General features: G+C 33.8%; 2 protein-coding genes across 2 annotated transcripts in view; one reads left to right on the plus strand and one right to left on the minus strand.

Moving 5' to 3' along the window:
* The window catches only part of LOC7478697 (L-type lectin-domain containing receptor kinase IX.1), a 69510-nt gene that overhangs the window by 34306 nt on the left and 10328 nt on the right, over positions 1-24876 (minus strand). The gene's annotated exons all lie outside the window — the stretch shown is intronic.
* Positions 9243-24876, plus strand: part of LOC18095142 (MADS-box transcription factor 23) — a 97205-nt gene continuing 81571 nt past the window's right edge. The window contains exons 1-2 of the mRNA XM_052456262.1: positions 9243-9311; positions 9715-9964. The gene's annotated coding sequence lies outside the window, so the exon portion shown is untranslated. The remainder of the gene's footprint in view (positions 9312-9714; positions 9965-24876) is intronic.

The following is a 24876-nucleotide window of genomic DNA, read 5'->3' on the forward strand; positions in this document are numbered from 1 at the left end:
ACCAGGTCCGAGCAGTCCGGGGCGGAATATAGATGTTTGTCTTCGTCCGTTGATTGATGAGTTGACGCAGTTGTGGTCCTCTGGAGCTTTGACTTATGACATCTCGAGGAAACATAATTTTGTTATGAGATCGGCTTTGATGTGGACTATCAATGATTTCCCAGCTTATGGAATGGTTTCTGGTTGGAGCACGCACGGAAAGCTAGCATGTCCATACTGTATGGAGAACAACAAGACATTCACGCTAACAAACGGGGGTAAAGCTTCTTTTTTTTACTGTCACCGTCATTTCTTGCCATCGAATCACAGGTATAAAAAGAACAAAAATGATTTATTTGTTGGTAGAGTTGAAAAGGATGTTGCACCCCCGCGTCTTTCCGGTGAAGAATTGTTTGATGTTGTGTCAGAGTACGGTGACATTGTGTTTGGTCTCCAATTAGGTAAGCAGAAGTTTCCTAGTTTTGGTTTGACCCATAATTGGGTGAGGCGAAGTATCTTTTGGGAGCTTCCTTATTGGAAGACCAATCTTCTCTACCATAATCTTGACGTCATGCATATTGAAAAGAACGTGTTTGAGAACATTTTCAACACCGTCATGGATGTGAAGGGGAAGACAAAGGACAACATCAAGGCTAGATTGGATGTAGTGCTATTCTGTAACCGTAAAATATGGAGTTGGTTTGTGATGGTTCACGGGTCGCAAAACCAAGAGCAAGTTTCGTGTTAGAGAAAAATGCACAACTACTAGTCTACAAATGGCTTAAGAGTCTGCGTTTCCCCGATGGACATGCCTCGAACATATCAAGGCTAGTTAATACGAAGGAATGCAGATTATATGGAATGAAGAGTCATGACTGCCATGTGTTTATGCAAACACTCATCCCATTAGCTTTTCGTGATTTGTTGCCAAAGGGGATATAGGATGCACTAACGGAGATCAGTCATTTCTTCAGAGAGATATGCTCTAGCAAGTTGAATGTTGATCACATTGAAAGGCTTGAAAATAATATCATCGAGACAATATGCAAACTTGAGATGATATTTCCTCCATCATTTTTTGACTCAATGGAGCATCTACTCGTACATTTACCGTTTGAGGTAAAAGTTGGAGTACCGGTCCAGTACAGATAGATATATCCATTCGAGAGATTAGATATTACAGGAGCTATGTAATTCATAATTAAATGTTTTTATTTTTATTTTTTTAATTATATATATATATATATATATATATATATATATATATGCAGGTACTTGTTCAATCTTAAAAAAAAGGTTAAGAACAAGGCGTATGTTGAGGCGTCAATATGTGAGGCCTATATTGTTGAGGAGATCTCAACATTTATCTCATACTATTTCGAACCTCATTTGAGAACGAGGATCAACCGTGTTCCACGGCATGATAATGGTGGTGAAGTGCCTTTAAGTGGGAACTTGTCAATATTCTCCAATCCTGGACGACCCACACCTAAAAATGCCGTGGGGGGAAGATATTTGTCTGAAATAGAGTTCAGACAAGCACACAATTATGTCCTATTTAACTGTGATGAGCTGAGACCTTTTATTAAGTAAGTAGATGTTCGACTTAAACTTTGTCAAGAGTGTACTATTTATGTTTTGTGATACCATAAACTCATATAATTTGGAATAACCTTGCAGGCAACATCGACGATACTTACTGTCCAATAACTCACAGCTGACCGAATCTCAGATCTTTCAATTACAAGATGAACAATTTGCCACATGGTTTAGAACACATGTAAGTCCTATCACAAACTCATTATCTCTTGCAATGTAATTAATTGTAGTCAATATTACATAATATCCGTTTATTGATTATTGTTGTATTTAATTTACAAGGTTTATCAAATGAGAGGTAGTGCTGTTATTTCACTGTCTTTACTAGTCCTGGGCCCTGATAGAAAAGTCAAGTGCTATAATGAGTATTTTGTCAATGGATATGTCTTTCATACTGAAGAATACGGGCATGGAAGAAAGACATACAACATCGGTGTTTGTATTAAGGGATCGACTTTTAGTGAGTTTGAAGTTGACTACTACGGTAGATTGGAAGAGGTCATCGAACTGCAATATCATTACGAGCAAAATAGAGTGTTTTTATTCAAATGCTATTGGTATGACACAACTGACAGAGGAATCAGAGTAGATCCTCACTATGGTCTCGTTGAAATCAACTCAAAAGCTAGACACCGCAACGTAAATGACATCTTTGTTTTCGCAAAGCAATGCCAACAAGTTTATTACACATACACCCCTTCCTTTAGAAAGGACCGATCAAGAGTTGATTGATTATCCGTTTTAAAAACAAAACCCAAGGGTCGTGTCGAGGTTGTTCAGGATGAGAACGAAGACACAAGTGTGATAGATGAAGTCTTTCAAGCTAGTGAGTTGGTTGAACCATACCGAGTTGCTCCTTCGATTGACTTAGAAGAAAATTTGAATTTTTGTGTTTTCAACGATAGTCTTGTTGATGTTGACGCAGAGGAGTTGAATGTTGTTTTGAGCTCTAATAGTGGAAAAAAGAATTTTGTTGAAGAAGATGATAACGAAATTGAAGAGTGCGATGAAGCTGATGATAACAATTCAATTGAGGACGAAGATGAAAATTCTGACTAACTAAACATGTTCTAAAGTCTTATTTTTTTAATGTAATATTTTGGAACATGAAATATTTTTTCTTCTTTAATGGTCAGCTCTTGTTATTGTGCTGTAAGATTGCAATTCAAGATTTTATGGAGGGGATACACAAAAAAATAAGAAATATTAACGGTTTCACCGACGGAGTATAACCCGTCGGTATTTCACAGAGAGTTAAAAAACATTTATAGGATTGTGCCACAATCACCGACAGAATATAACTCATCGGTATTTCACAGAGAGTTGGAAAGCATTTATGAAATTATGCCATAATCACTGACGGACTCACCGACGGCGTTAATGACGTACATTACCAACAATGTTGTGAGGAGGGTATGGGAGAATCACGTGACAACTAGGTAACATTGAAAATAATATTTATTTTTGTTTTATAATTTTATGTTTTAAATTCTAATTTGTTACTATGGAAGTAGGTTGCGTGATTTTTGGTATGACACCAAAAAAAAATAAAAAAGACATGCGAGGGATAACGGTCTTGAAGGATGGAATGAGGTGGCGGTTTGGCGGGAATTCAAACCGCCATTCATCTCGGGGGAAATATGGACGGCATATATTGAGCACGTGACCTCAGAGCGGTTCTCACGGCGCTCACAGTCCGGCGCCAACAACCGGAACCGGAAAATTCATGGTTCGGTGACCACGCACACTGGCGGATCCGTCCCATTCAGCGCACATGCAAAGCTGATGGTAAGATTAATTTAAATGAAATATATTGTTAATTAATTTGTCGTTTCTTATAATATATTTAACTTTCAACCTATTTTTTACCTTATAGGCTGCGTCTCTTGGACGTGAGCTGAGTCCAATAGAGCTATTTGTAGAGACGCATGTGCGGAGTCAAGACCGCCAAAAGGGGGTGCAGCAGTTCGTGGACAACCGTGCTCAACACTTCGTGGTATGTTCGTTCATTCATTTTATTTTGTAAGTTATTATTTTCTTGAATTGCATATGATGATTTTTTTAAAAATTTTCAGGAGACCTATAATAGCCGGTTGAGGGAGAGATATGGGGACAATCCTTCGACCCATCCAGATTTCGATCCAGATTTATGGATGGAGGTGGGATCGTCTAGTGGACCCGAAAAAAATCAGGTCTACGGGCTCTCCAACACTACGGCTGAAAACTTGCGTTCGGCCCGTAGTGTCTCAACCATTAGGAGCTCTCCATCAGTATCGAGCACCCAGTCTGAGGAGTTCATTGCCTTGAAATAACAATATCAACAACTCTCGATGAATTATGATGAGCTCCGTTAAATAGTCATGGAGATGAGATCAAAGATGGGTGATGATACTTGTGCAGCTCCTGCTTTGCCGTATGGTCCTGGGAACAACCAGCCTCCTCCTCCTCCTCCTCCTCCAGCTCCGCCGCTATTCTAGTTTAATTTTGTTTTTAAACACATTAAATTTGTAATGAATATTTGGATGAATATTATTTAACATTATTTTTATATTTCTAATGTTTAATCCAATTTTATTTGTTTATTAAGCTTTTTTACTATTAATAAATTATTTTATATATATTTTTTAAATAAATTCCGACGGCTTTACAGACGGAAATAGTCCGTCGGTATTTTACAGAGAGTTGCAAAACAATTACCAATGATGCCATAATTACCGACGGACATATTCCGTCGGTGTTTAAATACAGACGGTTTTACCGACGGATAATTTCCGTCGGTATTTCACAGAGAGTTGCGAAACAATTACCACCGATGCCATATTTACCGACGGAGTATCCGTCGGTAATGTTCTCGCGGGAAATTTTTTTTTTGCGCGTGTATCTGTCTGTAAGATAGTCGGTGTTCCATCAGTGGGTGGTTTTTTTTATTTGCGACAGAATTAGCAACGGAAAGGGGAGTTATCGACGACTATTATACCGACGGACGTGTTCCGTCGATGAGGCCGTCAGTAATAATTTCACCGACGGAGTTCATTCCTTTCACCGACGGAATTAGTCCGTTGGTAAAACTGTTTAATGGTGTAGTGCATGCTTATATTTTGATAGCATATTTTGTATTAATTGTTCTATAAAAATATTTTACACGGAACAAGTACAAAATAATTAGAAAAATATTTTCCGTTTATAAAACGCCTCCTTAAGATGTAAAGGCATCTCATATATATACACATAAAACGCCTCCTTGAGATGATAAAACGCCTCCTTAAGGTATGTTTTTATTAGCGGACGGTAAGGCATTTTAGAATAATTAACCCATATCTTGACTACGACCTATAGATTCAAAACATAAAATATAATTTCAGATCCTGCCACACGTATCTCTCCTGGGAATATTTTGTATAATTGTTCTATAAAAATATTTTACACAGAACAAATATAAAATAATTAGAAAAATATTTTCCGTTAAATATTTTAAGTACATAAAACGCCTCCTTAAGATGTAAAGGCATCTCATATATAATTACCACAGTATGTTTTGTTTTTATTAGCGGACGGTAAGGCATTTTAGTATAATTAACCCATATCTTGACTACGACCTATAGATTCATAACATAAAATATAATTTCAGATCCTGCCACCTGAGAATACTTAATTATCCTTGTAGTTTATACCATACCAAAGGAAAAATAAAGGATATATATATATATTTCATTTTAATTTTGAAGGGATTGCGACAACTTAAAATAAACATCAATATGAAACTTTTTAATTAGAATCGAGATAGACAGAGAAGAATAATTAAAGGGTTTTTACATTTGTACGTAGTTGAGTGCATTGTTTCACTTCCATCGATCTATTTCATTGGTCATGAATTTTTCTACTTTTACCACATAAAAATATCCTTTCTGTTCTCATTATCTTTTATCTACGGCACCGTTTATTACATCTGTATGACATCATGAACGGCCCGCTTAATATCACCTCTGACCTTTTCCCTCGTTTCGTACATTGATCTTTTCCCGTTTTGTTTTTTTGTCTATCAAAATATAGCAGCTCGTGTTACTACTATGGTTTTGATTTCTTGCTTTTAATCTTTCAAAGTGATGGTAACTACTAGAAATTAATTAATTAGTCCCACGTTTGAACCTGCCTTCGACTAAAAAAAAGAATGCTAAAAACTTGGCATCAACGGACAACAAAGCAGCTGGTTCCACAAATATAGCATTGTCTGCCAGATGTTACAGATTTGGATCAATGCACACATCATTCACAAACATTGAATAGATTAAAATAATTGTGTTTCAAGGAGATAGCTCTATGGATAAACATCAAGCGACATCATTATGGTTCCAAGTCATCTGTTCATATGAACAGTGCAAGAAAATTGCACTGTTCACGAGTGAATTGTATTGTTCATGTTTTTTTTTTAGTGTGTTAAATTTTTTAATTTTTTTTTAAAAAACACTAGTTTAAAGTGAATTAATTTCACTCGCATTGTGATGTGAACAATATTTTTTTTCCAATCTTGATGTGGACGATTTGAGGTGGGGAGTGGAAATTCTCGAAGACCAATCTTGATGAATCTAAGAACTGATAGTCTCGCCAGATGTTGAGAAATCATGTATTAAACCAGTATATTCCAGATCACTTGTAAAGGAAAGCCGCAACAAAGCTACCAAATGGTTGTATATACAGAAAGACAGTACGATGGATAGATATGGCCTAATAAGTTTTGTCTAGGAGATTGGGTTTTAAGCGGGACCAGTGTGACCCCTCCAATCTTTCCTGGGAACTTGCTTAGTTGAAGGATTATCCATACAGTACTATTTTCATATATATAGCAGTTTGTAATGAAACGGTTGAAGACTAGCAAGATGACGGCACAAGGGAACAGTTGGGTTCTGTATGTTCAAAGATATGATGGAGTGGTGATTTCTCCAAAGAAGTTAGATTCGGTGACTGTGATTTCTCGAGGGGAGAATTGATGAAGACCCTGATAATGGAAGAGAAATACAGCAAGGGGATAAAGATTGACACCCTATTTTGACTTGGATAGGTGTTGTGACAGGATGACCTGCTTTCAAACATAAGCAAGGAATAAGGGGATAAAGATTGGCACCCTATTTTGACTTGGATAGGTGTTGTGACAGGATGAGCTGCTTTCAAACATAAGCAAGGAATAAGGAGAAATCTGGAGAACAGAAATTGCACGAGGGCACACGGAGATTATGCAGGAGTACCCGTACGATCCAACGAGGTACTGTAATGAGACAACCAGTGCAAGGAGAAGAAGTGTTCCCAGATGAAGCTCAGAGCAGAGACTTTTAGAGGTTGTACAACATGAAGTCTCTTGTGCTCTTGATGAAGACAACAGGCGAAGACCTTTCCAATGCATGCAAGGATGGAAAGAGAGCTGTTGTAGAGGCACCTAATTGAGGGGGTGCAAACGCCTGTGATAAAAGGCGACCGCCTAAGTTGAAAGGCGAAGACACCAAAGAGAGTTGGTGCAGGTGGAGCTGTCAAGTGCGATGATGAAAGACGCAGAAGCTCCAAACATAGAAATCGAGGTGGAGGATTGCGAGGAGTATACCACAACTTTCTCTTTCTATGTAATCAGTGGCAGCGATCTCTCATAGTCCACATGGTGGTAGAGAATTTTTGGAGCCACTTTGAAGCATCTCAACTGAAGGAGGATGCGACCGCTTATGAAAGGCAAAGACACCTTAGAGAGAAGGTGTGAGACCGCCCCATAACAACGGGCGAAGACACCTTAGAGAAGGTGTGAGAGCCATGATAGGAGCCCCAAGTTCAGACCGCCCCATAACAACGGGCGAAGACACCTTAGAGAAGGTGTGAGGGCCATGATAGGATCCCCAGTTCAGACCGCTCCATGACAACGGGCGAAGACACCTTAGAGAAGGGGTGAGGGCCATGAAAGGAGCCCAGTTCAGAACAACCCCAAAGCCAATGTGATGGCTGGATATAAGTGGACATGTGTATGGATAACCAATGAAGTGGTTATGATAAGTATCAAGACATATATGGATCAACCTTTAATGGGCTGCCCACATGGTTAAAGGTGGAAAGCTACCTGGACTCTTAGGACTAAGAGCGAGAGACTCACGGAGAAATAAGGCGTGGTTCCTAGGGTGGAACAGAGGGCAGACGCAACTCCTGGATGAGTAGACTCTTGGAAGAGTGGTGAGCTCGTGATCATATTGAGATACTCAGATAATGACTGTTGTACTTGAAAATAAAAATTTCCATTTGAGGGGGTGTTGTAAGCCTTGGTGTGAGGCTTGAAAAATCATTCCGGACTGAGCATAGTTGATACGCTCAAAGGGGAATGTTGTCCCAGAGACAAGCGTTAACACTCTTCAGATGTGATGTGGCAGACCATCTTGTTGTAGTGATCCTTTTGTGTGAGAAAAGGTGTGCTTTGGTGACTCAGGTGATTGAAAGGTGTGGCAAGTACCTGTAAACCTGGCCAGAGATGCTCTCAGAATGGTAAGCTTGGAAGAGCTGCAGGATGCAAGCTTGTGCTGAAGAAGCAAGAGGACAGTTACCCCACATGAATGGCAAAGGGGGTGATTGTTGGGTTTGTTGCCATTAATGTGCAGCAACCATTAATGGACGGCACCGTCCATTGACAAATGCAACAGCTAGAGCTCCACCAACCATGTGCAGCCCATCCCAAATGTCAAAGGTTGGCAGCCACCATTGTTGAAGAAGAGCTGGAGCTGGTGGCACCATTCTTGCCTATAAATAGACACCAAAAGAGATCAGCAAAGTTAGAGCATGGTAGTGAGAGCAAATCAGTAGAGAACAAAGAGAGAAAGAGGGGTTGCCAAGGGCAGCAGCTGCAAGTGCAGTAATGAGAGCTGGGAGTAGAGTTTGAGTGAAGTGATCCTCCTCCTCCATGTATTTGTATTGTATCCTTTCTCTATCTCTAATAATATGGACCTCTCCTGTGGATGTAGGCGATTTGCCGAACCACGTTAAATATTGTGTCAGTGTGCTTAGCCTCCAATGAGCAACTATCAGAACACCACCGGTCCGCGCATAGAGGAGCTAGAATCCCCAACATACTCATGTGCAAGCAATTTATGGTATTGAAGGATAAACCATTATAAAATATCTTGACAAAGTCACATCAATATATACAAGAGAGTACGTCCTTGAACCCTAACTAAAAAGATCCAGAAATAAAAATCATATGAGAGTTCAATATCTACTACGTTTACCAGAAAGAATAATTAATTACTCAAAAGAATTTGATACGTGATTATGATTATGTTTGTTATTTTACTTTAATTAAACCTTTCAATTATCACTAATATTATCAAAAGTTAACTTGTATCATGTCGCAACATGTTTTAATGGGAAACCCTTTATTTGATTCTCTTGACCCTAAACAATTGTCTTTTAGCACACCTCAAAGGCAGTTTGGAAAGTAACGGTGTTTTTAAAGATTTTTATTTTGTTATGTTAAAAATAATTTTGAAAAAATAAAAAATATTATTTTAATATATATCAAAAATAAAAATATAAAAATAAATAATTATTTCACAATCAAACACCCTCTTAAAAAAAATTATTTTTAATATTTGATTGAGCAAAACAAATCAACCACTTTAAACTTTCCAGATAGAACATAAGATTGGCATCCTAAACATTTCTCCAAAAGTGTAGCGGCTGCTCTTCCTCCTTCCAAACTCCTTACCTTAAACCAAGTAAGTTTCTTTCTACTTTTCTGTTTTTTTTTTTTTTTTGATAAATAAGTAGGCTATTTATTTATGTACTTTTCTTTCATTAGCTATCTATATGAAATTACTTTTATTTTATTCTTACTTATTAATTAGCCAATTACATATATATTCTCCCTATACTTGGATTAATTAATATGGTGTCTTCTTTTCTATTCATAAAAAAAAAAAATTCATGTTTTAATTACATTTCCTATAGTTAGTGATTCTCGTTTACTTACCTTCTTCTATTTTTTGGAACGATCCCAACTTTCCTGTTTATATATATATATATCATTACTTTGGTTTTTAGAGATTATTGATCTAACTGCTAATTCAATATGGACTTTCGCTGAAATATTTTTGATAATTAACTTAGTTATGAATTCAGATCTTGGATATCAATCTAGTCTAGCAATAAAAAAGAAGAGTGGAAAAATCCCATAATAGCAAGTTGGGGAGAGGAGAGGGAAGATTGTGATACGCAGGATCGACAATTCGACAAGTAGTTAAGTTACGTTCTCCATAAGAAGAAGTGGGCTGCTTAAGAAGGCTAAGGAGCAATCAGTCCTTTGTGATGCGGAAGTTGGAGTAATTGTCTTCTCCAGCATAGGCAAGCTCTATGATCATGCAAACACTAGGTCAGACCTCTCTCTCTCTCCTCTCGCTCTATATATTTTGGTGTATACAGTATGAATAAATAGTTAGTTCACATGTGTAGATGTGGTTGCTCTTTCTCCTCCGTCTTTTATCTCTTTTTCCCTTTTTCCTATATTTTTTATTGCAAAACAAGTATAGAGTTCCCATGTTCCGGTGATTATATTTTTTTTTTCATGAAAATACATAGTACAGCTACCAAAATATGGTTCTAAGAGATAGGATTAGTAGGTTTTTATTACATAAAATCAAGTTACGACTTTGTGTTGCTAGCTAGGGCTTAATTTCCAGACGCAAAGACCTTTCTCATATGCATGCATGTTATATATTACGACAGGCACCTTTCTCATCAGCGATTCTGAAGGTGATCAGTCTGGTAATAGTTGGTCAGTTCTCAGTTTATGTAGGCATAGAAGCAGCTTGCGCGCAGATGGTAATCGCTGCTTAGTTGGAGTCTGTAAGCACAAGGAGCTTATAGCATCTAGTTTGCACACCTTACCTGGCTAGGAAGGGAAATCCTTAATGTTTAGGCCAAACATAAGATAAAATCTTATTACCAGTATGGATAAGCATTGACCAGTACGTTTTCACACTTTAAAAACAATGTTTTTCACACCTCCAAACCAGCTTTATATTTGTTTCCATGCCTAAACAATTTACTAACATTAAAAAAAAAATTAATAATAATAAAGGAGGAGGGGGTTTAACTTTACCTCTCTTCACATTACTTTGAAATAATGTTTTTTTTCTCTCTCTCTAATTTGTGTTATTCTTTTCAATTTTAATTATATTCTTCAACATTATTATATTTATTGGAGATTCTACTTCATAATTTTTTTAATTCACTTTTTATAAGATTATCCCAGATCCATGACCTGAACCGCAGGTTTAACGGGTTAACTCTATTGACTTAAATTTTTTTTTCTAATTAATTTTTTTTTGTCAATTTCATTATTTAACATTAGGTTTATTGAGAATTAAATTTTGTAATTTGTTTCGGTCTGTTTTTGATGAGGTTATCTCTATCTTATGACTTGAATCACGGGTTTATCGAGTTAATCATGGTTTACTTGAGTTGTTTTTTTGTGTTTTTTTTAATTGACTTTTTTTTAATTTTATTTTTCAACAATAAATTGATTGGGAATTGAGTTTCATAATTTATCTCAATTTTATTTATATTGTGTTATTTCAGTCTCATAACTTGAGTCACGGGTTTATCAGGTTAATTTGGGTTGACTCTGGTCATTTTTTTGGGATCTTTTTTATTGATTTTGTTTTTCAATTTCATCCTTCAACACTGAGTTTATTGAAAATTTAATTTCATAATTTGTTTTAATTCCTTTTCTATAAGGTTATTATGATCTCATAACTTGGTATTTAGATTGACAGGTTATCTCAATTTTTTTAATAAAAAAATCATCTTAAATACTTATTTTGAATCAAATTGTGTTTTTACTTGTCATCTAAGTTGTTTTTTTTAGACCTCCCAAGATAATTGAGTCACGATAAATCAATTCTTACATGATTTTAAAAAATTTTCTATTATAAAAAATATTAGCAATACATAAAATTATTGCTCAGGGGAAAAAACTAAACAGATACACTGGCTAGGAACAGACATTTTCAGAAAAAAAAAACAAAACAGTGAAGCACTTGAAGACACAAAATAACACAGTATAAGTGTAGCAAAAGGTTAGTAAAGTGGTATCCTGCTAGCTATAAACATGAAATCAGAAATGATTAATACAGAATAGCTAATATTCATTGTTAGGAGGAGGTTGTCAGTTCTCTCTAAAACTACTCCTAGGCAATTGTTGTGGATGCCCCCACGACGTTGTTAGCAATGATAAGGGCTTTTGTTGTGTCTTTTATGTGATGTGTAGTGTTGGAAAAGGTTTTTAAATTTAATTATAAAATTATGATTAATATTTAGGAGTCGTCACTTAATATTATAGTCACTAGGAATCTATGATTTACAAGAGTCTTGGTAAGAAACTGATTGTGTAAAGAAAAGATATATTACCCCCAGTATACCCTACCAAAGATAAACTGCATTGTTATTTGATTGTTTTTATACACACAAAGTTGTTCACTACATTATACATATTTTATATTTTTTTACTCATCCTAATGCATTTTTAATTAACATAAACTATAAAAAAAAATTATATTTTATTTAATCAACTAATTTTCATCAACAATTATTTAATAATATGATAGAATAGAAATACAATACAAAGAGTTGCATACAAGAATCTCATGTATTAGTTCTTAGTAAAGATAAAATGCTAAAAATTCACAAAAATTTATAATATGTGTTTTAAATGTAAAATATATTGGGTCCCAATGACAATAAACCAAATTTTATACTTTACCACTTTTTAAGCAAATCATGTAAACAAACACCGGCTTAAAAACCAATGTTAGGACACCATTTTGTTCATATCCCTTGTGTCCATGTCATGCCCGCGTGCAATGACTTTTTTTCACTTTTTTTTATATTTTATTTTTTAATTATATGTTTTTATTTGTGTTTTTTTAATTATCTCAACAAATTTTTATTTATTTTAATATTTTTTTATGTATAAATAATTCTTAATTTATTTAATAAATATATGTATAAATATTTTAATTTACGATTGAAAATATTTAAAAAAAAATACTGAAAACACTTGGATATTTTTCTTTTTTAAAAAAAATCCAACCCACCGCGGGTCATATAGCAATTTTTTGCTTCTGTAAATACCACATAACCTACCTTGTAACATTCCATGTCAACTGTGACATCTGATAAGATGGCAGGACCCCTGAAGTTCCCATTTTCATATCCTGCGACCTATCATGATAGATGAACTGAATTATAAAAAAGACCACCTTGATCCTCATAAGAACTCCAAAACAGAAACACAGTTATTGGCATGCTTCTCAGCATTGCTTAAAAAACATCACAGCTTTCATTTAAAATTCAAAACCTTTATGCTGGGTCCTTCATACTAACTAATTTGACTATTTGAACTGTGCAAAGGTCGTATGCAGATGCAAACTAAACCAAATTATCCAGGTTATTGTTGTACCCCGTTTACTCTTCGAACGAGTCATATGATGAATAACTTCCTGAGCTATAAGAGCATTGTTTGTTGTCCCATTACCAGGAACAAAACTGCTCTGAAGAGGACCAACCTGCAAGTCATCCGGATAAGGCTGCAATATATTGACCAGAGCTTTAGTAATTAGCTTATAAACAACATTACATGAGCTAATTGGGTGAAATTGCCTCAGATTCGTTGGACTCTCCTCCTTAGGAATGAGCACCACCAAGGTCTCTGCTAAAACCCTTTCGGTTTTTTTTTTTATATAATTATTCTAGTTATTAAATTTCTTGTTACTTGATTGATATAATTTCTTTTTAATTATTAGGAAATATGAATTTTGTTCACCTCCTTTTGAATTATTAGGGATTGACATACATTTTTAGTTTGTAATACTAACAAAATGAATATTAGCCCCTTTTCGGTTTGTCATTCCAATTCACTTTATCACTAGATCAAGAGTAAAACCTTGTTTAAACTACATGGATAAAACTGAGAATTTTTAAGCTATGAAGATGGGGTTAAACCGTAGCTATATAAGACCTAACTATCTCAAATTTTTAAGCTAGAATAAAAATACACTTTTAAGGTTTTTTTACTTATTTAATTTCACTACAACATTATCCAGTTTTACCGACGGACTCATTCCGTCGGTGAAAGCAATGCAATCCGTCGGTGAAAATCATACCGACGGACTCACCGACGGAATGGTTCCGTCGGTATAACAGTCGTCGGTAAATCCCATTTTCGTCGCTAATTCTGTCGCAAATAAAAAAAACCACCCACCGACGGAAACACCGACGGTAATACAGACGGATACGCGCGCGCCAAAAAAAATTCCCCGCGGGAACATTACCGACGGATTTTCCGTCGGTAATTTCAAGGGTAATTACCGACGGCTTATCCGTCGGTAATTATGGCATGGCTTGTAATTTTGTTGCAACTCTCTGTGTAATACCGACGGATATTATTCGTCGGTAATGCCGTCGGAATTTAATCACCGACGGATAATATCCGTCGGTGATGCCGTCGGTAAAGATGGCATGGATGGTAATTTTTCGGCAACTCTCTGTTAAATACCGACGGATATATCCGTCGGTATATCCGTCGGTAGGTATTTAAAATATATAAAAAAATAATTTATTAATTGTAAAAAACCTTAATAAACAAATAAAAATGCATTAAACATTAAAAATGTAAAAGTAATAATATTCATTATAAATGTAATGTGTTGAAAAAACAAAATTAAACTAGAATAGCGGCGGAGCTGGAGGAGGAGGCGGAGGAGGAGGAGGCTGGTTGTTCCCGGGACCATACGGCCAAAAAGAAGCTGCACAAGTATCGTCACCCATGTTTGATCTCATCTCCATGACTATTTGACGGAGCTCATCATAATTCGTCGAGAGTTGTTGATATTGTTGTTTCAACGCAATGAACTCCTCAGACTGGGTGTTCGATACTGATGGAGAGCTTCCAACAGTTGAGACACTACGAGTCGAACGCAAGTTGTCAGCCGTAGTGTTGGAGAGCCCGTAGACCCTATTTTTATCAGGTCCACCAGACGATCCCGCCTCCATCCACAAATCTGGATCGAAATCTGGATGGGTCGACGGATTGTCCCCATATCTCTCCCTCAACCGGCTATTATAGGTCTCCTGAAAATTCCATCGGTAAAAAAATCATCAAATGCAATTCAAGATGCAATTCAAGAAAATAATAACTTACAAAATAAAATGAATGAACGAACATACCACGAAGTGCTGAGCACGGTTGTCCACGAACTGCTGCACCCCTTTTTGACGGTCTTGACTCCGCACATGCGTCTCTAGAAACAGCTCCATTGGACTCGGTTCACGTCCAAGAGACGCAGCCTATAAGGAAAAAATAGGTTGAAAGTTAAATATATTATAAGGAACGACAAATTAATTAACGATATATTTCACTAAAATTAATCTTACCATCCGCTTTGCATGTGCGCTGAATGGGACGGATCCGCCAGTGTGCGTGGTCACCGAACCATGAATTTGCCGGTTCCGGTTGTCGGCGCCGGACTGTGAGCGCCGTGAGAACCGCTCTGAGGTCACGTGCTCAATATATGCCGTCCATATTTCCCCCGAGATGAATGGCGGTTTGAATTCCTGCCAAACCGCCACCTCATTCCATCCTTCAAGACCGTTATCCCTCGCATGTCTTTTTGATTTTTTTTTGGTGTCATACCAAAAATCACGCAACCTACTTCCATAGTAACAAATTAGAATTTAAAATATTAAATTATAAAACAAAAATAAATATTATTTTCGATGTTACCTAGTTGCCGCGTGATTCTCCCATACCCTCCTCACAACATTGTTGTCCGCCCTATCCCACTCAAATTTGTTCTGTGTATATAAATAATTCATATAAAATAAAAATAGTACAAGATATAAAATTATAAAAATCATTTATTAAAAATAAGCTGGAAATTAAAAATTAACACCGACCTGAAATCGCTTAAACCATGCATCGATATTAGGTTTCCACTCAGGATGTTTGGAAACCTGGCTCCATTGAAACAATGGAATCTCCATCGACGATTTAAACGCCAATGTTATAGTCCTTGCAGCCTCAATGTTTGTGAACCTGAAATTAAATAAAAGTAGTAATTAATATTAATTAGTTGTTCATAAATTATGTTATAAGTATATAAAAAAAAAAAACTAAAACCTAAACAAACTTATATTGAGAGGTCATCCTTCCATTGTGCCTGGTACTTGCGGGTGAATTGACCCCGCTGTGAAGGCACACCGCTTCTGCGCTGTGAAACCACGCTAGAAGAGGCAGCATCACAAGTTGGCGTAGATTCCTCGCCGTGATCAGCACCTAAGGATACGTCCTCCTCGCTGCTAGAAGAACTAGCTGCAACCGTCTTCTGACGACGTGCTGTAGATTTCATTCTACGCATCTACACAAATGTATACGAATAATTAACTTCGATTATTTAAAAAAAAAATTCGACAGAGTCTCCCCTGTACTGGGGGGTCCCAAGTTGTCGACAAAATCATATTACACTTCCAATTTTATTTCACATCCCGATCCAATCATCCTGGATCTCAACCCAACTCATCATCATCAACACAACATTTTATTCAATAACATCATATAGAATTACAACTATGAACATTCATTGTTAAATTGGTACTTAGAGTTACAAACATTAGATTAAAGTCATACATTCAAATTTACGGATTAATATTACATTTTTAACATAAATTCAACAATAACAATTATAGCAATACAAACAATAATATCCTAAATTAAGATAAACTAATTAAATGCAATTCTATATATATAAATTAACATTTTTAACACAAATCAACAATAACAATTATATTTATAAACTAACATTTTTAACATAAATTCAACAATAACAATTATAGCAATACAAACAATAATATCCTAAAAATTCCGTCGGTAATTCCGTTGCTTTTCTCCGGTTTTCTGGTAGTGTTTACGCATACAAAATCTCAAATTAGCGTATGACTAGATTGACCAATTAGATTTTTGACGGAATCTTATACAATTATTGAACTCATTGATTCTCATCTTAGAATTACACAATTAGATTTGACCAAGCAGAATTATCGATCCCGACTGTTCAAAGTCATCCTGTTGAAGCCATTTACTAATTATGGAATTGGGTTCAAGGGAAAGTTCTATGTTTTGAGTTCACGAGGAACTCTCACAATTATTGAACCCATTGATTCTCATCTCAGAATTACAGCTTCGGGTTCTTTATGCTCATCATTGCATTTTAGGGAATGTTTGCTGGAATCGGACGGAGAGATTTTGCCAAGTTTTCTTATTTTCTAGAAAATGCAGTTCTAAAATCTTTGATGGCGTAGAGGTTTACCGAATGATCTTGGTAAACTAAATTGGATTAAAATGAAGAATCTTGCTGACAGAACATTGTTTATGGGCACTAATTGCAGCATGTCTATATCGGCAAGCAAAATTGGATACAGTATAATTGATTTTGGTTGGTGGATACATCACGTGGAACGATTGACGAGGTATAATTTGTCCTTCCCAATAATCCCTGTGAATATCAAATTCGAGAGGAGAATAAAGAAAACCTTATTAAAAACTCACAATCACTCTGTTATAGACATGTCACATCACTAAAAAGAATTTATCAAGATAATTCTAACACTACTGCAAAATGTTACACGATAACGTCGAAAGATTTAACATGTACCATTAAAACAAATAACATCTTATCTTATGCTTATATTGAATCAATTAATTTAATTTAATTCAAAAACAATATTTAAAAAAAAACTAAATTTAATATAATTTAACGAAATAACCCTAGTCATTTTAAAAATCAATGAAAAATCATATAGAAAGCAAATAAAAAATAATAATGGAGCCCAATCTCCAATTAAATAAATGTTAAATGATGAAACCAAAAAAACACAAGCTTAAAAAAAAGAGGAAAAACAAACTAAGTAAACCCTAGCGAATCTCCTAAACCTAGGTTAATCTCCAAACTCGAAACCCGTGAAACCCTAGACCGCGCTCAATCAAGAAGCTCAATTTTCAACCAATTTAATATTGAAGGATGCATCCAAAGAAAAAATATCAATTTTAAAAAAATCAAAGTAAAAAGTAGCAATAAAAAAATAAGGGTTAAAACCTAATAGAAAAAAAAACTGAAGGTGGATGAAATCATAAAAAAAAAATTAATATTTTTCTCAAATAAAACAAATAGCAATTAAACGAATAAAGATCAATTCTGACATATAAAAAATTAAAGGATAAAATTAAAAAAAATCTAATTTTATAAATTATTTCAAATAAAACAAATAGTAATCAAAAGAATAATGACAAAATGTGAAGAAAAAACAAATTGAATGGTTGCTCTGGAAATTTGAAAGGTCGGTCATAAAATTAAGGAGAAGAAAGAAAATAAGGGAAAAAAGGAAAGGTCATTGGCACTAAACCGGTGGTCAGCAACCCACATGCATCGCCTAGGGATGAAGAGGTCACTGAGATGATTGGACGTCATCCTAGAAGCCATCGTTTGGTCGTCAAACACCTCCTTACACACCGCTAGAATGACACAGCCACAACTCACGTGCTCATGCATGCAATGCACATGTCAGTCACTTTTTTAAAATACCAAATTGTCGATTAGTCTATTTGATTATAATAAAAAAAACCAAAATAAAAATACAAAAAAGCCCTTGGATGTGAGTTAAAGAAATATTGCTTTTAAGGATAATTTAGTCATTTGGCTATGTTTTAAAAAAAATGAAAATACAAAAAGGCCCTAGATGGTAGTTTCTTTTTTATTTTTTACTTTTAAAGGTAATGTGCTTTAAAAATGTTAAAATATCGATTTGTATATATATATATGATAATAACTAATAAACCCTTCTCAAAAGACCGTATTATTTCCTATATGCAGTTCATTATGTTTTTTAAAATAAAAAATTATCATTACACCAAGTAATGCATCTTGATCTAAAAGACTCAGTCATGTTAGTTTTTGTTTTTTTAATTACTAACATGGTTGAAAAAACCTTCTTTCTAGCACCACAAATCCACGTACAGGCCATACAAACCGTACAAAAATAAAAATAACCTCACAAGGAGTAAGAAAATCCGATAAATAGTAAAATAAAACTAAAATACATTAGGTTTATACTTTATAGTACTAGATCCAGAATAATTAAAAAAATATATGATAAGTAACAAAAAGTGTTGTTGCTAGTAATAAATCATCTATAGCTCATAAAAAGGATAGTTCTTGTGAGAGAAAGAAAGGGAGGAAAACAAAGATGATAAAAGGATAATCTTTATTTATATATATATATATATATATATATATAGTTAATAACGATATTTTAGTATTTAATTATTATTATTTAAGAAAATTCTAATGATACAAAAACAAGTATACATATGAAGGATGAATGGAATAAAAAATTAACTATATATGTAAGTCATGAACTCTATCAAAAAAATTTATTCTATCAAAATGTTCTTTTTATCAAGTTTAATTTTGTTAAGTTCCTCGTCATTAATTCTAGAAAAATTTGGATACCTTTAAATATTGTTTTATTTTATTTAAGCATAATAAAGAATAATGATATGTTATATTTTATCACTAGTGATTAATGTTATAGATAATTTGGCTAAGAAAACAATTAATTTTGCAAAGAAATTATTGAGTGGAAAAGAACAACGAACTAATTGCATGAAATATGTGTATATATTTAACAGTATTTTCTTTTTCTAACTGTGTTGCACAGGATCAAAACAGTAACATAAAATTACATGAAATATGTGTAATATTTCACAGCACTCCAAGGTTTATTCATCCTTGTCAAAGCTGATTTTTAAAATAAATGAAATGACATTATTAATATTACTCTCATATATATTTCACATCGCATTTTCTCTCCCCATCTTTGACTTCTCTTCTCTGTCTCCGGATCTATCTTTCATACATAAAATTAAAAAGAAAAACCCTAAACACAAAGCAATATTTGAAGACAAATTCAAAGAAAGATTTACCTTACATGTCACATTCTCTCATCTCCTTTCTCACACACTCTCTCTTGTTGTTGGCATTGATTTCTTTGAGGAACTTAACAATAAAAGGCAAGTTTGAATTGTTTTCATCAATAAACGAGATTTCAAAAATGTTAGTGCGTTAAATTATTAGAATATAGGTTTTGTTTCCTCGTTTTTTTTAAAAAAACTTAACATTATTAGTAGTTAAAAATTGAAAATGGGAACCCTGAATTTACGATACCCTAAAAAATTATAGATTTTACTTTATTTTTTATATGGAATCGATAATTTTCATTCTCTTGCACACATTATTTATAATGGGAAATCTGTAAGTTGAACTTAAACGAAAAAAAAAAAACTCAAATTTAAAAAGTAGAGTTATTAGTTTAAAAAACCCTAATTTTTATATTATTATTCAATTTATGTGTAATCATTATGTAACTTGTACCAATCATGCAAGAATCAAAATGCTAGATATATTTGCGCATCATGAGAGTTCATCATATGTCGACATATATTGGGGCTTTGAATATGTTTTACATAAACATACTATTCATATGCAAGCAAGTCTTTGATATGGACTTGTATGGCATTCGCATCAAGGTTGATAGAGAAAACAAAATATATGATGATGTTTCGACCTTAACGGTATTAAGTATGCATGAAGGTGAAGTGAACGCGCATTTATATATTGATGTTGATCCAGTTATTGATCCTGTAACAATAAAAATATGCCAATGCGTTATTCAAGTAATTTTAAAGATGACAAGCCACCAGGAACCAAATATTTTGCTGCCCATGATCTTGAAGTTGAAAAGTTGATATTGTATTTTGATGATATTAGTCCTGATAATGATGAAATGGGTTCTGAAATACGTGTTGATATTGATGTTGATAGTGATGATAGTAGTAATGGTAATGTTAAATATTCTAGTAGTGATCCTAATGTTGGTTATAAAATGGGGTCTGAAATAGGTGTTGATAATGATATTTGTGGTGATGCTAGAGTTAAGATGGATTATGATAATGAACTAGATGATTATTATATCTTTTTTAATGAGGACGTTTGTTTAATTTTGTAATGAGGTTAAAGATGAGTGGATTGATAGTTTACAAGTTAATTTTTCTACTAGTTAGACATTGAATGATGCTTCTAGTTCTGATAATGACTAGAAGATGAGTAGTGACGAAGATGATGTTGATGTAGAAGTTAAAGAATAATCTAGTGATAAGGATAATGAGGATGAAAATGGTAATGAGAGGAAAACGAAAAAGAAGAAGATGAATGTGGATCCAATTGTTGATTTTAGATGTAAAAGGTTTAAATTTATAGTTGATGTATCAATAAAGTTTGAAGAATGTTAAATTTTTTCAGAGATGTATTGTGAGAGTATGAGGTTAAACATGGATATCATGTTAAAAGATATATTAATCAAAAAGTTAAGGTTGGTGACATATGTATGGGTGATGGTTATGATTAACGTATATATGATTCCCTTGTTCTTGGTAGTCAAATATTTATGATAAAGTCATCGAGGGACAAACACACTTGCATTTGACCTACAAATATAAAAGTTGTAACTTCAACATAGATAACAAAGATATTGCTACCAATAATTAGTGTTGACCCATCTATCTCCAATGAATCACTTTCGATGATTTTGGATGATAAATTTGGTCTTAAGTCATACCATATCCAATTATAGAAAGCTAGGATAAAGGTTAAAGAATTTGAGGAAGGAACTCATAATGAGTCTTTTAAAACACTCCACAAATATATCTAGCTATTGAAGCAAAGATCTTATGTATATTTAGGGTTTGACCCTAATTATAATTCAAATGTGCATTCACCATTATCAGATCCAAAATTGAGCACATAACCGGCATGTAGGTCAAGGCACTCTTAGGACTGCCTTGCTTATAGCAAGCCTCAGACCTGAACATAATTCTATCCAAAACTAAAATAGACACTGATATAATAATCAACCATCCTTCTGAAATACTAGATCATAAACACATATATATATGTCATCTCAAAAGAATAATCTGAAAACTATTATAATTGTGGAGCTCAAGCTATGCACAATATAACAATTCATATATATACAATATAGGTAACAAAATGAGAAAGCCCGCATGAAAAAGAAGTGTTAGGCATACCAACTTAAAGTATAAACAAGAACTCCTTCTTAATAAATAGTATTGGATCAACTAATACACATTATAGATCTGAAAAGATTAAAAAGATAAGTTTCCCACAACTTAGTGAATAAATGATACCAAACATACAAGTAAGAGACCGAGTTATAACAAGATTTATTCATTAAGTCCATACATGACAAAAATATAACTAATAAAACCACTCACACGTAAGCATAATTCAAGTTATGTCACTCTTTAAGTGTACTATAAGTAAAATCAGATATAAATATAAGAGTACTACACGTCATAAAATCAGATATAAGAATGGTAGAGCATCATAACATATATGTGCAATGGTCATTTTCACAGGCTAGTGTCACCCCCGACTAGCTATGGTAATCAAATTTTATTATATGGATATAGGCTAACATTGTCTTGTTTGTTAGCGTAGGTATTCTAACTTGTATAACTCTATAATCCATATCAAGGACCAAAATGATTGTTTTTGGAATTTAGAGGTAAAATCCTAATTTTCCAAAATTCAAGGACCAAAATGAAATTACATCATCTTCAACCTCTAAACATATTTTCCAGGATTTTAACATGATTTTTTTCTATATAATTCTTCAATAATCCCATATTTTCTTTCTCATATCCAAATTCCTTAAGTTTTGCTCTAATCATACCAACATATATTAAATATCAAAATCACACACTAATTATTCATAATCTACCTCAATCCATGTTTATATGCATATATTACTACCCACACACAAATTAATTCAATAATCCCTTACTTATCAACTAATCTCATATAAACCCTAATATTTTCAATAACTATATGTTAAGAAAAGAAACTCATAACTATGTTATAAAACACTTAGGAAAGAAATAAAGAAAACTTAGAAGATATATATTTTATGGTTGATAGCTAGTCTGGGTTATAAGAGAAAGTTGCAAAAATAAAAATGAAGAAAAAGAAGCTCCCGGTCAAATAAGAAGAAAATAAAACAATGAAAAGGTGGGAGAGGTGGCTAGATACACATATGTATATCAAGACTTGGGCACAACTTATGGGTTATAAAAAATATGAACCAAACATAGAAAAAAATAAATTACATGGGATAAGACTTTAAGAAGTTTATGAGCCTCACACCCTTGAAAGTTTCAACACGTGTATATTTGTTTGAAAATGATGAAGGAAGGCTTTGTTTCTGAATGTAGGCTATTCATTGAAATTGATGGTTGTCATCTCAAAGGTTCATATAGAGGTGTATTGTTGGGTGCGGTTGGTTTGGATGAAAATAATGGACTATCATGTTACATATGTTATTGTTAAGTATGAAAACAATGAAACATAGTGGTGGTTTTTATATGCTTAATTGTATGAATCCATAAAACAAGGTATATATCAGAGACCATTTTGCATAATGTCTAAGAGGAAAAAGGTTAATTTAATCATCATAATTTAATTATATTATAAATTCTATCTTTTCTAAACTTGCATTTAATTTGGAATTATACTATCTAACTATCATAATTTAATTTCCATAGTTTACCTAAAGTTTTTGTTGAGGTATTCCCATAGGCAACACATAGGCATTATTTGAGGCATATTTATGCCAATTTTAAAAAGAAAAGCTTTATGGATTGAAATTAAAAATAAGCTTTTAGGATACATCAAAAGCTTACATGAATCTCAATTACAATATTTATACGAGAGACATTGGGGATATGGACACTAGAGCTGTCAATTGGTTGAAGAACATCTCTACTAAAACTTGGGCAAGGCATATGTTTGACCCTGAAGTTAATGTTAATAACACGAATAATAATTTGGACAAGTCATTCAATAACTAGATTGGAAAATATAAGAGCATGCCAATTCTTTTGTTACTAGAGAAGGTTAGATTGAAACCCATAACTAGGTTTCATGACATATTCGCTCAATCTAAAAACTAGACAATAAAGACCATACCTCATGTTAAGAGAGTGTTTGGTAAATTTGTTGGAAAAAATAATAATGTGAGAATGATTGCAACTATTTATGATGAATACCAAGTTTATGAGGGCCAAACAAGGCATTGTGTTAATTTGGAAAAAAAACTATTGTTCATGTGGAGAATAGACAATGATTGGTAAATGTTGTCCATTGTATTAATCATAAAAGAATTGAGTTAGAATATTTGTATAGTGAGCATTGCAATGTGGATATATTTAAAAAAGCATACTTTAAAGCGATGTATCCATTACCGAAAACTAATCTTGATCCTAAAAAAAAAGATGTAATTGTTTTACCTCTAAAACTTAAAAGGATTGTAGGTAGACCAAAAAAAGAACAAACAAAGGGATGAAGGAGAAGATCAACCTGATACAGCTAGGAAGAGGTCTTCCACACTTTTATGCAACATTAACAGACATTATAGATAAAATTTCAGGACGTGCCAACAAGATAGTCCTAAGCAAATTGCTAGTAACAGTGTTGTGAGATGATCCAGTTATGTTGGAAGGGGATCTGGAAGTTCTGACAGGTGATCAAGAGGATCCAACACTATTGGGAGAAGGTTCGGACTTCCTAGTAGAGGCTCAAACAAAGGCTCAAGAGTTTTAAAAGGAAGAAAAGGAGGCAAAAGTGATGCTGGTACATCCTCCTCACAATAATCAACTCAAACATGAGTGATTTTTCTAAACATGCATCATAGTTTTATAGATAAATGAAACAATTTACAATTCCTAATCAATGTTGTTTTTTACAATATGCAGGTTCATGGTGCTAAAGCTAGTTCTCAACAATATACCTAAAAAAGCTATCGTGGTTGAAGATGTATTCAAGATTGATGACTTTTAAATGTTACATTACTATTATTTATATGAATGGATGTTATATTGTGGATCATTATGTTTATCATGTTAGGTATCAGTTTAACTATTTATGGATGCTTGTTAAGTGTATGTTAGTTGTTTGCATGTGTGTTATTGTTTGCATGCTATTTAAGTAGCATGCTTTTGATAAGATTGATATGGATTTGCATGCATCTTCACTATACTAGGGAATACATTCACTATGTCTTTTTTCTTACTTAATAAAAACAACATAGTTGTTA

This window comes from Populus trichocarpa, chromosome 1 (assembly GCF_000002775.5).
Source record: "Populus trichocarpa isolate Nisqually-1 chromosome 1, P.trichocarpa_v4.1, whole genome shotgun sequence".
Taxonomy (NCBI): Eukaryota; Viridiplantae; Streptophyta; class Magnoliopsida; order Malpighiales; family Salicaceae; genus Populus; species Populus trichocarpa.